The 14,425-nt window shown below is 46.3% G+C and overlaps 1 protein-coding gene across 4 annotated transcripts in view; it reads right to left on the reverse strand.

The window, feature by feature from the left end:
- Positions 1–14,425, reverse strand: part of KCTD1 (potassium channel tetramerization domain containing 1) — a 186,812-nt gene that overhangs the window by 6,332 nt on the left and 166,055 nt on the right. The window lies entirely within an intron of this gene.

The following is a 14,425-nucleotide window of genomic DNA, read 5'->3' on the forward strand; positions in this document are numbered from 1 at the left end:
GGACAGATGTGCACGAAAGGAAACCCGTCCCTTTCTGAAACCACAGCCACCCATTCTTTGACTCTTGCCTTAAAACAAAATCTACTGAATTAGAACAGAAATCTGGCCAGCAGGTATTAACACACACACGTGTCACTGAATGGGAGGCCTTGGGAGGCAGCCACGCAGGAAAAGGGAGGGAAAGGAGGAAAAGGGAGGCAGCAACGCAGGAATGATGTTATCAAGCAGGTCAATACGGTCTACGCGTAGCTATGACCACAATCATCTCCGGGTGTGAGGCAAGTGGGACACTTGTCTGGACACGTTGACTGAGGACGTTTTAATGAGCTGACACAGGCGTGTCTGCTGTCCCTCCTCGGGCTGGAGCTGGCAGGCGGTGCCTGGTGCCCGCGGCAGAGCCGCCCTGAGAGCCTGGGGCCCGAGCACAGCCCGAGGCCTCGGCCATCTGGATGGGATGGCGCACGGAGAGGATGACCAAGGAAAACGGGTTCTATTTGGCACTCTGCTCTTTTTCTTGCAAATTAAGTGGCAAAGGCAGCAGCGGCAGTAGCATCATGCAGGGCTTCCAGAGAAAAAAGCATGGACAGGTGAGAAAGTCCCAGCGGGCCTCCAGCCGGGTCTTCCGCTTTCTGTGGCGGGACACCTGGGCCAGGTGAAGACGCTGCCCCAGATGCCCCTCAGCAGAACGGATCGCTTCGGTGCTCGGTCTTCTCCCGGCAATGCCATTATTGCAGGAGTCCCGGTTCCCTGCTGGAAAGGAGCCCACTGCCCTCATCATCTTCCTTGCACATCCTGGCACCTGACCCACAGGAGGTACTGTTTGGTTTGAGGAGAGGAGAATAAAGCTGAGGTGTGGCCACGCTTAGGAAAGGACAGAAGTGAGGCCCCCTCAGCCTGAGGGCGGGAGTGGGTAGATGGCCGGTTCCTCCTGGATACCTGGGACCCCCACTGAAGTACATCAACCATGAGATGCTGACCTCAATCTTTTACTTACTTATCCAGATGACAGCTCTCAAGGAGATTTAAAAACAGCATTGATAGTCGACAAGCAGTAGAAATGAGAACTTCTGCTACTAACTTTTTATTTTCCTATGAGAATTAAAAATTTTAGCACAAGGCGTGCCTGGGTGGCTCAGTTGGTTAAGTGTCTGACTTCGGCTCAGGTCATGATCTCGCGGTTTGTGAGTTCGAGCTCCGCATCGGGCTCTGTGCTGACGGCTCAGAGCCTGGATCCTGCTTCGGATTCTGTGTCTCCGTCTTTCTCTGCCCCTCCCCTGCTCACGCTCTGTCTCTCTCTCTCTCAAAAATAAATAAACGTTAAAAAAAATGATAACACGAGAAAGAATCTGGACTCCAGTGAAAATGTGTCATCAAGTCTTCAAATCTGAGACTGCTTAAAGCAGTCTTAATGACCAACTTTGACCCTCTGGAGGAATCCTTTCAAACACTGCTGAATAGTGACCATTAGCCTTTGATTAAATGCTTCCAGTGATGGGAAGCTTACTATCTAACAAGGCACAGCACTGACTTTATTGGCTGCTCTGATGGTTGTAAGTTTTTCAGTTAGAAGGACCTTAATTTCCCTGTAGTTCCAACTTACTTGTTCAGACTCTGCCATCTGGGGTTATATGATCCTAAACTTTCTTTGACCTGTTAAACCTTCAAACATCTGAACACAACTGTTATGTCTTAGTATTATTCAGGCTGAAAACACCCCATCTTTTCAGCTCTTTTTCATTCGTTATGACTTAGAGGTCCTTCAATATCTGATGTGTGCTTGACTTGGTCAACATACTTCTGAAAACCCAAACCCAAACTGGACCTAACATTTCAGATGTGATCTGATGAGCACACTGTGAAACCTTCATTCTAGAACGGACATTCTAACCACTATTAAAGCAGCCTGCATTCATTTCCTATGGCTGCTGTAACAATCACCACACATTTAGTGGCTTAAAACCACAGAAATTTATTCTTTTACAGTTCTGTAAGTCAGAGGTCTAAAATGGGTCATTAAGGTAAGAGGTCTAAATGGGTCTGGACACTCTAGAGGAGAATTCGTATGCTTGCCTTTTTCAGCTTGCAGAGGCAGCCCACATTCCTTGGCCTGTGGTCTCACATCACTCTGACCTCTGCTATTGTCACATCTTCTCTGACTGTGACCCTCCTGCCTCCTTCTTTCACTTGGACCCTTGTGAGTGCACTGGGCCCACCTGGATTATCCACAATAATCTCCCAATCTCAAGACCCTTAACTTAATTAATCACATCTGCAAAGTCCCTTCTGCCATGTAAAGTGATATTCCTGGATTCCAGGAATTACGACGTGCACATCTTCGGGGAGGGGCATTATTCTGCCTACCACACGGCATCAGCCTGTATTAACTTTCTTGGCTGTCCTGTTACCCTATTAGTTTATAGTTTGCTTACTGTGGCGTCCCCATACCTTTTCCTAAGAGCTGCTACTGAGCTAGGCCCTTCTCTTTCAGCATTTGTGAAAAATTTTAAACCCTCCATTATGTATCCCTCTTCAAATTGTTGGAATTTGTCCCAACATACTGAGAAAATGTGGATTCTTTCATCCAATGTTCTGCTTTCTCTCTCTCTCTCTCTCTCTCTCTCTCTCTCTTTCTCTTTTATCATTTTGAGCCAGGTGTTGTGTTTCTAGATGGAGTAATGACGACACGGCTACATGCAGACCTTGGTTCAGGTTGATGCTCAGGTAGTAAACGAAGACTCTGGATTCTGGCTGTTCAAATAGTTATAAAACCTAGAATTCGGAGATCAGTCAGCCCATAACTGTGGCATTTGCTGGGTGTCTTGTTGAAATGCCATGTGTTTGGGTGGGACTCCAAGGGGAAGGCTGGACATGTGGGAGGGCCCAAGTCTCTGTACTGCCCAGAGATTCTCCTTAACTATTTTGGGCTCCAGTCTCCTTATCTATAAAATGAGAGGAATCAATTCCTTCGAAGTTGCTTCCAACCCTGATATCCGAGTCTATATCCATGACAATGTCCTGACCCACCAGTTTGTCTACCATAACCTGAAGGTAATGGGGCTAACAGGACTTGGGGTTACAGATCCTCCAATGCTGACTCTGAATCTTCACCCTCTTTACTCCCTGAGTTCACGAGCCACATGGGTAATCCACTCTGAGGTCTGGCCATGGCCTGACAGAGTGCCTCCCTATACGATGCTGCTCATGTTCATTGTTCTCTGCTCCTGAACAATGAGGGAAACACTGGCCGTTATTAGACTTTTGGCTCTGCTCAGTGATTTCTCAAGGATTCTGCCAGTGGTTACTGAAGCGGAGTTTAAAGGGGTCCCCTGAAGACCATCTTGTACCCTGGGATGTATCTCACGGGGCCCGGTCTTGAACTCCTTCAGGCCACCAGGTGTTCTTTTACTCTCTCTTGACCATCTGGCTTCATCTCTTCCTTTACTGTGCTGTTCCTTCCAGTCTCTGGGGTGGAGCGCCGTCTGCACCGGGGCAGCGGATGCTGGAGAACAGCCGAGCGCCGGGCTCCCCTTGGCCATCGGCCCCCCACGCTGACTTGCCTCCAAGCGTCTGCCAGCTCAAGAACTAAAAAGGCCCTTCTTGTTTTTGTTATCATTTTCTGCACGGTTAAGCTCACACTGGCCATTCGCTTTCTTGGCGGGTTCCTTTATAGTCGTCTTTCTCTACTTCCTAACACACGCTTCCAGTCTCAGCTCGTCGGAGATCGCCCCGTGGAGCCGACTCATACCCACAGCTGCTTTTCTTAGGAACCTCATCCTCCTTTCCTTCCTCAATTGGGATCATTTAATTCTACTGTCTAAATCCCGTATTTTTTAGAGTTTACCAAGTTTCTCTTTAGATCCCCTGACCTTGTGTTCATTTCCTTCTGCTCTCTTGAATCTTTTGAAATCTTCTTTCCTTATACCTTGGTTCCTATCTGGCAACACCCACTGTTCCTTTCTTTGGTTGTTCCTCTAGACAACGCTGTCTCTTATCCCTAAGGTATGAGGTGGAAATGGGCAGGAGTTTATGGGGCAGCAGCAGGTGTGGCCCCAGATTTCCTTTTGAAGAAAATGAAACCCAAAACTACATTTGCTTTTCAGCAAAGCAACTGCAGAATGTACTAGATGCTGTCACTCGTCTGCCCTGCTTCTATGCCAATTTCATCTTCCCTAATTAGGAAAGTATCATCCATATTTCTTGTGTAGCCTCACATTCAGGTAGAGGGAAATAGATTATTCACAGACCTATTATCACATTTAAAGAATTTTAAAATCCTAGAATACATATTTTTAAAATAAAAATTTTTTTGAGATTTACAATAGTTTTTCGAGGCACAGAAAGATCAAGATCCCATTTTACAACAAATAAATTGAGCTTTTCTAGGACCTTGGAGATAAGTACACGGTACATAGGTATGGGTGGACTTCAAAATGCAAATGGACCCATGTCTCAAAAGCTTATTTCTTGATTAAATATTTGGAATTCAGAAAACATTCTCCCTAGGGGGAGGAAAGTAATTTACACCGTGTATTAGTTTCCAATTGCTGCTGTAAGAACTTACCACAGATTTGGTGGTTGAAAACAATACAGATTCACTCTCATACAGTTGTGGAGGTCAGAAGTCTGGAATGGGTCTTGCCGGTGGGGCTGCCTTCCTTCAAAAGGCTCCAGGGGACAATGCGTTCCCTTGCCCTTTCCAGCTCCTAGGGCTGCCTGCATTCCTTGGCTCCTGGCCAACAATCACATTCCTTCCTTCATCACATCTTCTCTGACTTTGACCCTCCCCACTCCCTCTTTCAGTTATAAGGACCTTTGTGATTCCACTCTGCCCACCTGGATTATCCAGGATATTCTCCCCATTGCAAGACCCTTAACTTAATCACAGCTGCAAAGTCTCTTTTGCCCTGTAAGGTAATATATTCTGGGGATTAGGATGTGGACCCCCTTGGGGACCATTATTCAGCTTGCCACACACACTTACTGATTCCACCAAACAGTTCAGAAATTCACTGAACTCCTAATGGCCTTGAAATTTTACACAGCAGTTGGCACATCCTTAAACTCCAAAGGCAAATCAGTCACTTATTCATTTTAAAATCTGTTAAACGTGCCGGATGCCATGCTAGGCACTGTGGGTTCTGGGGAATGAGTCCAGTTCATCCTGGGAGCTCCAGTACCTCTTCACTGCCCTGGGGCCTCCCAGGACGCACTTGGCTCCCTAGAAGGCAGGGCATGTAAATATCAGGGGACCCACAAAGCAGGGACACCAAGAAGATGAGAGGAAATGAAGGATTTTATAGTTTACATTTCAAAAATAGCATCCAGGTAGTAGTCATAAGGAAAATAAAAAAAAATCTTTGCGGGACTTAATTTCCTTTAGTTTCAAAGATTTTTTTCTTTCCTTCCTTCTTCTTTCTTTCTCTTCTCTCTCTCACTCTCTCCCTCCCTCCCTCCCTTCATTCCTTCCCTCCCTCCTCTTTTTTTCTCTCTCTCCCTCCCTTTTCTCTTTTTCTTTCTTTCTTTTTCTTTCTTTCTTTCTTTTTCTTTTTCTCTTTCTCCCTCCCTCCCTCCTTCCTTCCTTCTTTCTTTCCCTCATTCCTTTCTTTCTTTCTCTTCTCTTTCTCTCCCTCCCTCCCTTCATTCCTTCCCTCCCTCCTCTTTCTCTCTCCCTCCCTCCCTTTTCTTTCTTTCTTTCTTTCTTTCTTTCTTTCTTTCTTTCTTTCTTTTCTTTCTTTCTTTTTCTTTCTTTCTCCTTCCTTCCTTCCTTCCTTCCTTCTTTTCTTTTTAGGTGGGAGGTGGGCCACCATAATTTTTTCAGTATTTCAGGTTTGGGGTGTCTAAAATTCTTTATTTCCGTAGTTCTGCAATACTTTTTTCCTTTTTTTTTTTTCCTTTAAAAGGACTTACTATTTTTACAGCAGTTTTAGGTTCACAGTTAAAATTGAGGGGAAAGTACAGAGGTTTCCCCTATACCCCTGTCCCCACACATGCACAGCCTCTGCCATTTTCAACATCTCCCACCTGAGTGGTGCATCTGTTACAACTGATGGACCTACGTCACCCAAAGTCCACAGTTTATACTAGGGTTCACGTTTGCCCTTGTACATTCCATGGGTTTGGTCAAATGTGCAATGATATGTGTCCACCTGTTCACCCCTCCCACCCCTCAATCCCCTTTCTTTTCTTCAAAACCTAGAAAGACTGGCTCCCTTGCTCCTTTTCCCCTGCTACCAACTGATACTTCCAGCCAGCAGCACCAGCTCACAGTTTCTCCTGACTACTCTCATTTTTCTCGTGAGCCGGGGTGGGGGGAAGGTGGTGGAGGACACCCAGCCTGAAATTTATCCTGATGGCCATTAAAGGAAACAGAAGTGGCGGCAAGAGTCCCTTCTGTACCCGGCCACTGTCTCATCCCCCACCACCTCCGGATCTCCCGGAGAAAGGCCACGTATACACAGCTGACCAAGACGGGGTGCTTGAGGCAGAGCAGAGGCAGACCCATCTGCATTCTGCAGCCACACCCTGGCTTGGCGAGTCAGCTGCATACTAACTGCAGGAGTTACGGCTCATGTGTAGGGCCGGGTGAGGGCAGGGGCTAGAGATGCGATCCGAGATGGTGCCAGGGCTGCGGGCTGGCGGTTCTGCCTGCCTCCCACTCCTCCTCCTCCTCGGTCGCTGCAGCTGGCCCTGCTTCTGAGGGAGTGTCCTCGGGAGAGGGACAGAAGTGGCCCTGGGCAGGGGTGCCAGGAGTAACAGTTTCTGCACCAGGGACATAAATACTGGGAGGCAACAGCTGAGACTAGGGGCTGGGGCAGCCATCCTAAGTGGGCACTCTCTTAAGTACTGAAGAAGAGACTTCTTGGGGGTCTACCCAGCTCATCACTCTTTGAGAGTGCCTTCTTCGAGAATGTCCGACTCTCAGGAGTGAGTGACTAGAACGTGTGTCTGGGTTACCACAGCTGATTGGCTAAAGCGTAAGCATCAGAGCCACCTGAGCCAGTCAGATGGTCTCTGTAGAGCCAAGGAAGGGGAAAGAAACCCTGGGCAGTATTGCAGTGGAGCCATGGGCATCACTCTAGAAGCCCACAAACTCTCATGACTGAGGTCCTCAGAGCTGCCCTGCAAGTTCCAGCCCTGAGAGAATGCTCCTGCTAATTCTATGAGGTAAGCCAGTATCCTTCCCATAAAAACTTCCTTCCTCTCATTCTTTCTGGTTCTCACCTGGGGCTGATTTTGACCCTAAAGGACATTTGCCAATGTCTGGAGACATTCTGGGTTGTCATAACTGGGAAGGAGGTGGGTACTACCGGCATATAGTGGGTGGAAGCCAGGGATACTGCTCAAAAGACAGCCCTGCCATACAGGTGTGCTGTTTCGAAGGGACATATGCACCCCAATGTTTACAGCACCACTATCCACAATAGCCAAAGTATGGAAAGAGCCCAAATGTCCATCAGCAGACGAATGGATAAGGAAGACATGGTGTAAAGACACGCGCACACACACACACACACACACACACACACACACACACTGGAGTATTACTCGGCAATCAAAAAGAATGAAATCTTGCCATTTGCAACTATGTGGATGGAACTAGAGGGTATTATGCTAAGTGAAATTAGTCAGAGAAAGACAAATATCATATGACTTCACTCATATGAGGACTTTAAGACACGGAACAGATGAACACAAGGGAAGGGAGGCAAAAATAATATAAAAACAGGGAGGGGGACAAAACAGAAGAGACTCTTAAATATGGAGAACAAACAGAGGGTTACTGGAGGGGTTATGGGAGGGAGGATGGGCTAAGTGGGTAAGGGGCATTAAGGAATCTACTCTTGAAATCATTGTTGCACTATATGCCAATTCGGATGTATATTAAAGAAATAAAATTAAAAAAAAAAAAAAGCCCTACCACAGAAAATTAGCTGGCTCAAAATGCTAATAGTGCAAGGTGAGAAACTCAGCTTGACCAAGATCATTTTTGTTGCAACCTAAGGAAGACGTAACTCACTCTGACCGATGGTCAGTCCTGGCATCAGTAACGAGTGGGCCAGCATTCAGACACCTACGTTTGCTAACATAATGTAATGTGAAGTGCACAGCATCACCAGAGATGTATCCTCACTGAAATGTTTAGCTTAGACTATCAGGCCTTCAGATGAAACTTGCAGTTTACAGGAAATTAGAGGCTAGAGTAAAGAACTAAAGTACGCATGACGAGGCAGCCAGACAAATCCAGACGGGGGGGGGGGGGAGGGGCATTCTGTGGGGCACCTGGCCCTGTTTCTTCAGTGAGTTAGCATCATATAAAAAGCGATGGACTAGGCTAGGTAATAAAGGGAAGGGACATAGTGGATCCAACATGTGCTCTTAGATCAGATACCGTCTGGGAAAAACACTTGTAAAGGACATTTTGGGGTCAACCTGGGAAATCTGAATATGGTTCCAGTATTAGAGGAAATGAGATTTTATTGAAATAGGAAGGTAGAGATTGTTGTCTGAAATAAGGATAGAAAAAGATCCAGAAGGCCATGCACTAAGGTTTTGACGCTGGTAGTCTCCGAGAGTTGGGAATACGGGGTTTAAAGTTTTTCTGCCTGTCTACCATTTCAAATCTTCTACAATGTACATATCCTTTTTCTATAATCTTAAAAGGTTATTACAAGTAACTAATACATTTTTTAAACTTAAGCCAGGGATAGGTAAGTTGTGGGCTGTCTGATAGCAAGTTTTTTTTTATCTAGGAAGGGTGGGCATTCATCAGCGACCACAAAAGATGTCAGCAACATGAGGGACCCTTACCAAAGATGTTCAGAATGAAAGGCTAGAGAGAGGCAATTTTGTGGTTCCCAATCAAAAAGGGAACCAAAGATCTGGACTCATGGTGTTCCAGGAAATTCAACTGTGTGTGCACGCCCTGTACAATACATGTACATAAGCAGAAGATAAAGCAACGATGAACCAGTCAGTATGATGGGGGGGGGGGGGTAGTGAAGGGAAGAAGGACAGTCATCTCTGTAATAAAATAGGGCAGAGAAGCTCTATAGTCACTTATTTAAGAGAACAGATTCCAGGGGCGCCTGGGTGGCACAGTCGGTTAAGCGTCCGACTTCAGCCAGGTCACGATCTCGCGGTCCGTGAGTTTGAGCCCCGCGTCAGGCTCTGGGCTGATGGCTCGGAGCCTGGAGCCTGTTTCCGATTCTGTGTCTCCCTCTCTCTCTGCCCCTCCCCCGTTCATGCTCTGTCTCTCTCTGTCCCAAAAATAAATAAAAAACGTTGAAAAAAAATTTTTTTTAAAAAAAGAGAACAGATTCCAGTGGCTTTCAGTGGAAGCAGGGCACAAGCAGCTGCCACTTAAGTGACGTTCTGAAATATGAAATTATCTAAATTGTTAAGCGGGTATCTAGCTCATACAGCGTATTTGCAGAATGGGGTTTTAAGGGGTGCAGGATGCCGTGATGTCAACGTTCCATGCATTCACTCAACCCAGCAGCAAACAGCTGGAGAGGGAAGCAGGAAGTCAAGGAACACTTCTCCCGGCAAACCCAGTCCGGACAGTCTCTCCTCGTGCTGTGCTCCTTCTCCAAGATCAGGAAATAGACTCCGATGAGGAGGAAAGCACCTACTGTGTGATTCAGGGACGGACAGACTGAGAGCTCATCTGCATGCGCGTCTGCGTTTGTGACTCCCGTGAACTGCTGCGGTTTTATCGTCCGCCACAGGAGCAAATGGCCACCTCAGCTTCCCCTCTCCTCCTGCTGCTCCTCCAGGTTCCAGAACACCCTGGAATTTACAGCCTGTCGCCCAGAGGCTCTGTGGAAAACATTTCAGGGCCCTGCGAGACGTGCGCTTCATCTGCCAACCTTTTTGTCTTTTCCCCCAAGTGTGGGCCACAGCTAAAGCCTTAGCCAATTAAAGGGTGTGTTTTGCACTTAGAATTGATGAACAGCGCGCCTTTCAGGGCCCCGGAATCCTGAGGGAGCTTGCAAGGTGCGGAGAAGCAGCCGTCCCAACCTAGCCCCCCTCAGGACTGACCTCAGGGACCGGCCACAGCTTAACTCCCATGAGGAAGTCTGTCTCTCAGCGTCTAACTTGAATGCTCTTGAAAAAGAAAATAACACCTGCCATGTTTAAATGTGTTCAATACCGAGCTCCATTTCTGGAACATCGTCCAACTGAAAACAAGTGGCGGTTATCATGTTCTAAACGTAATTCCCCATCAGTTGTTTTGTACTCCTGGAGTCTGCATCTCTTTTCAACATGGGATTACAAATTAATATTTTACCCTCAGAAGTTGCTCAGGATGATGGCATTATATACGTTTTATACCTCCCATTTAGTCCTATAAATTAAATAGTATATTGCCTACTTACACTTAGCTTCTGGTCTCCTGTGACTGTTTAGACCCTTTTCTGTTGTATTTAAGTTAATTAATACTGAGTAATTCTATGCGCCCAGCACACAATGTCCTTTAGAAAAACATAAAAATGTCCCTGCCTGTGAGAGTCTTTTACAAAGTAGAGAGTCCTGATACATACATAAAACATCCAGAGTTCGAATATAATAAAGTATATGATGAGGTATGAACCAGAATCTGGTTTGAACGTGGGACTCACTTCATTCATTTATTGATCCATCCACGCACTCACTCACTCACGCCACAAATATTTACATGCTTAGTATGTGCCAAAGCTGCACCAGAGTGACAGCCACTGCTGGCCAGCTTCGCCAACAACTATTCCCGGCCCCTATCCCTTGCTCATTTCTCTCTCACTGTAGAGGCTAGAAGAGAAAAAAATTACTTTCTTAGCCTCCTTTACATCTCGGGGAGGCCCAGTTCTAGCCAATGACCTATAAAGGGAAAGTCTACTGGGGAGTCTTCTGACAAGGACACAATCTTCTGAGGTAAAGAGTCTCTTGCCCCATTTTCCTGCTGTGAAGGAGGAGGTGATGCCTGGAGCTGGGGCAGGCAACTTACGACCTTGAGGTGACAAGCATGAGGCCGAAACATCAACGCTGAGGACGGCAAAACAAAAAGACAGTTCTGGTCCTCGATGACACCACAGAGCAGATACCACCGTCCGTAACCATGGACCTCTGACTTCTTATGTGAGAACAAAACTAATCTCCATGAGTTTTTAAGGCACTGCTGATTGGGTATTCCCACATCTGCAGCCAAAAGATTGTGTGACTTACAGTTGGGTACACAGCACTCAACAATGGAGACGAATGATTGCAAATGTACTGTGTGTGACCACAGAGAATCACAGGGCGTAGGCGAACCTAGGCTGGATTAGGCACGGATGGCTCAGTGATGAATACAATGAGCCCTAAGTGACAAAGGCCAGGAGAAGAGCATTAGGCAGGCAGAACGGTCTCTCTGAAGGGAACAAGAAGATGGTATGTTTGCAGAACTAAGAGAAGTCCTGTAGGGCATATGTGTAGGGTAAGAGTCGAGGGGAGCAGGGGCCAGAGCCTTCTGGGCCTCGTGGCTCTGACAAGGATATGCTGCTTTGCTGCGTGAACAACGAACGGGAAACCTCTGCACAGCTGTAAGCGGGAGCTTATATGATACACCATTTTCCCCCAAAAGTATCCCTCGGTGAGGGATGGGGCTGGAGACGGTGGAGGATGGGGAGAGGGAGAGGGTATGGCTATAAAAGGGCAACAAGAGGGATGGTTGCCATGATGTAAATATCACGTGCCTTGACTGTATCAATGTCAACATCCCAGTTGTGTTGCTATGCTTCCATTTTCCAAGATGTCACTCTCGGGGGGACCTGGGTAACCAAGGACCTCTGTATTATTTCTTATAACTGCGTGAGAGTCTACAGTGATCTCAAAATAAAAGGTCCTGACACTGCATAGGATTTTCCCTCTCCCTCTCTCTCTGCCCCTTCCCAGCTTGCATGCATGCACACTCTCTCTCAAAAATAAATAAACATAAAAAAAAAAGTCTAATGAGAAAAAGCGTCTCTGGGTTTCAACATGGAGAGTGGACAAGAGGGGGAAATGGTGGGAGAGGGAAACCAATTATGAAGGCACTCCCAGTCATCCAGAAAGCTGAGCCTTGGATAGGGAGGTGGGATGAGAGAGGTGAACTGATTGGAGAACTATCTGGAAGGTACTACGGACCGGCTCACTGATGGATCGTGTGTGGGCAGTGAAGAAGAAGAAACAGTGCAGAATGACTCCCAGGTTCCTGCCTAGAGCAGGCAGATAGATTCTGACGTGCTTTTTTAGAGTTTTTTTTTTGTTTTTTTTTTTTTGTTTTTTTTTTTGAGAGAGAGACACACAGAGTGTGAGTGGGGAAGGGGCAGAAAGTGAGAGAAACACAGAAACTGAAGCAGGCTCCAGGCTGTCAGCACAGAGCCCAATGTTGGGCTCAAACTCACGAGCTGTGAGATCATGATCCGAGCCAAAGTCAGATGCTTAACCAACCTGGTGCTAAGCCATCAGGTGCCCCGAATTCTGATTTTTTTTTTTTTTTATGGAGATGGGACACAAAACAAGGGAGCAGGTTCCACGGTGGGGGGAGGGGAACGGGGGGGAGGTGGAGGCAGGGATGGCCACCTTGTGACTGGGCAGTGTAAGGACCCAAAGAACTATCCAGGTAGAGATTTCTGAGGGGGCATCTGGAAACGCAATCCTCTGAAAACAGAACTAAAAGGGGTATTTCCCTCCCCCGAGTCCACCGCATTCCTTCTAGAAAAACATGACTAAGAAACCGCTGCCCACTGCTGACGTATCACACTTTCAGTCCTTCTCCCTCTACTCACTTACTTGCTCTCCAAGATGCTTGTTGGTGAACACCTGACGTCCGAGGTGCCATGTCTGGTTACCAGCTGTGGCCACTGCTGACGTCTGTGCCCATGTTCAGCGGGGCCCCCTCCTTCTCCTGACTCCCCTCACTTCCTGTGTCTGGCGCAGAACTCAACTCTACCTCCTGTCTCTGCACGGGGCCAGTGCCTGCTTTCTAGAAGCAGACCTGACACTCGTCCTAGCTCTCTGTTCTGCCTGCAGCTCGTGTGGGGCCGGCTGCCTAAAGCCGGCCAGCTCTCTCTGCTCTCCGAGCAGAGGCGTCCCTGGGTTTACACTGAGGGCTGCGGGCAGGAGACTTCACTTTGGCCTCCGTGTAAGATGCTTGCCAGCGAATGAGGTGGTGTGCGGGGAAGACAGGAAAGAGGTTCGAAAGCTGGCACAGGAAGAAAAACTGACACATTGAAAATTACCCTTGAAAACCCTCTAGGAAGGTGCCATATGAGAAACAGACTCTCAATATGTTTTCCTTCCTGAGTTGGAAGAGATCATCACTGACAAAGTAGCTTACTTTCGTAAGGAGCCATGTTGCAGAAACCAACTTCCTATGTCTTTAAATCCTGAATCACGTTCGGTGTGGTCAGAGGCACAGTCTATCGGAGGCCCCTGGACACTGCTGTTGCCACAGGGACACGCTCGTCCTCGGCTTATTCCAGGGCTGCTGGGAACTGCACACGCTGGTTGCCATTCTTACTCTTTCTCTCTCATTTTCTCACTCAATGTATACTTGGCAGGTGTCCCACTGTTCAAAACCCTGAAGGAGAGGATGGACGAAAGGCCCCCTGAACCCCTCTCAATTTAGGATCTAATCTTCTAAATCTTTTTTCTGTGTATTTATACACATATACACATAATGTTTTGCATAAATAACGAGTAAGGCTATTCATATTATGCAACTTAGTATTTTCACTGAATGATAAAATCCTGGTGATTTTCTCCCCCCCACATCAGATAATAGAGCTATTTGTGTAAGCATCTGCCATTGCCGAACATTTTTTTAGCTGTGTTGAGTTTCTGCTATTACAAACATGACTACAAATAAACATTCTATGTACATGTAATTTTGCATATTTATGTGACTATTTCTAGAAAATAAACAAATAGATTTGGAATTGCTAGATCAAGAGTATGTATGATTGAAAATTTAAAAACTGCTGAATTGCCCTCCAAAAGTGTTTATTCCCAACCACAGTGTATATTACCATTTTGCCATTCTGACGGATAAAAAGGGGTATCTGAATGTTTGTTCCTTTGATACGACAGAGATTAAATACCTTTTCTTTGCAACTGTTTATTGGCAATTTCTATTTTTTTCCCCCTTTGGGATATTTTGTTTAGATGTAAAAATGTTTTTCCATTGGGCTGTTTGTATGTTTCTTATAGATTTTAGGAACTCTTATTAATGATATTAATCTTTTATGGCAAATATTTCTGGTAGTCTAACGCTTGTCTTTTATTTGTATATGGTGTTTTTAATTCAAAACAAAAATTTGTTAAGGCTACATTGTGGGTACTCAGTCTTCTTAGGTAGGCCCTCTCTGCCTCAAAAGTATATTTTCAGAAATTCGTTTATGTTTTTTTTCTGATATTATAATTTTTA

Source organism: Panthera onca, chromosome D3, assembly GCF_046562875.1.
Source record: "Panthera onca isolate mPanOnc1 chromosome D3, mPanOnc1 haplotype 2, whole genome shotgun sequence".
Classification (NCBI taxonomy): domain Eukaryota; kingdom Metazoa; phylum Chordata; class Mammalia; order Carnivora; family Felidae; genus Panthera; species Panthera onca.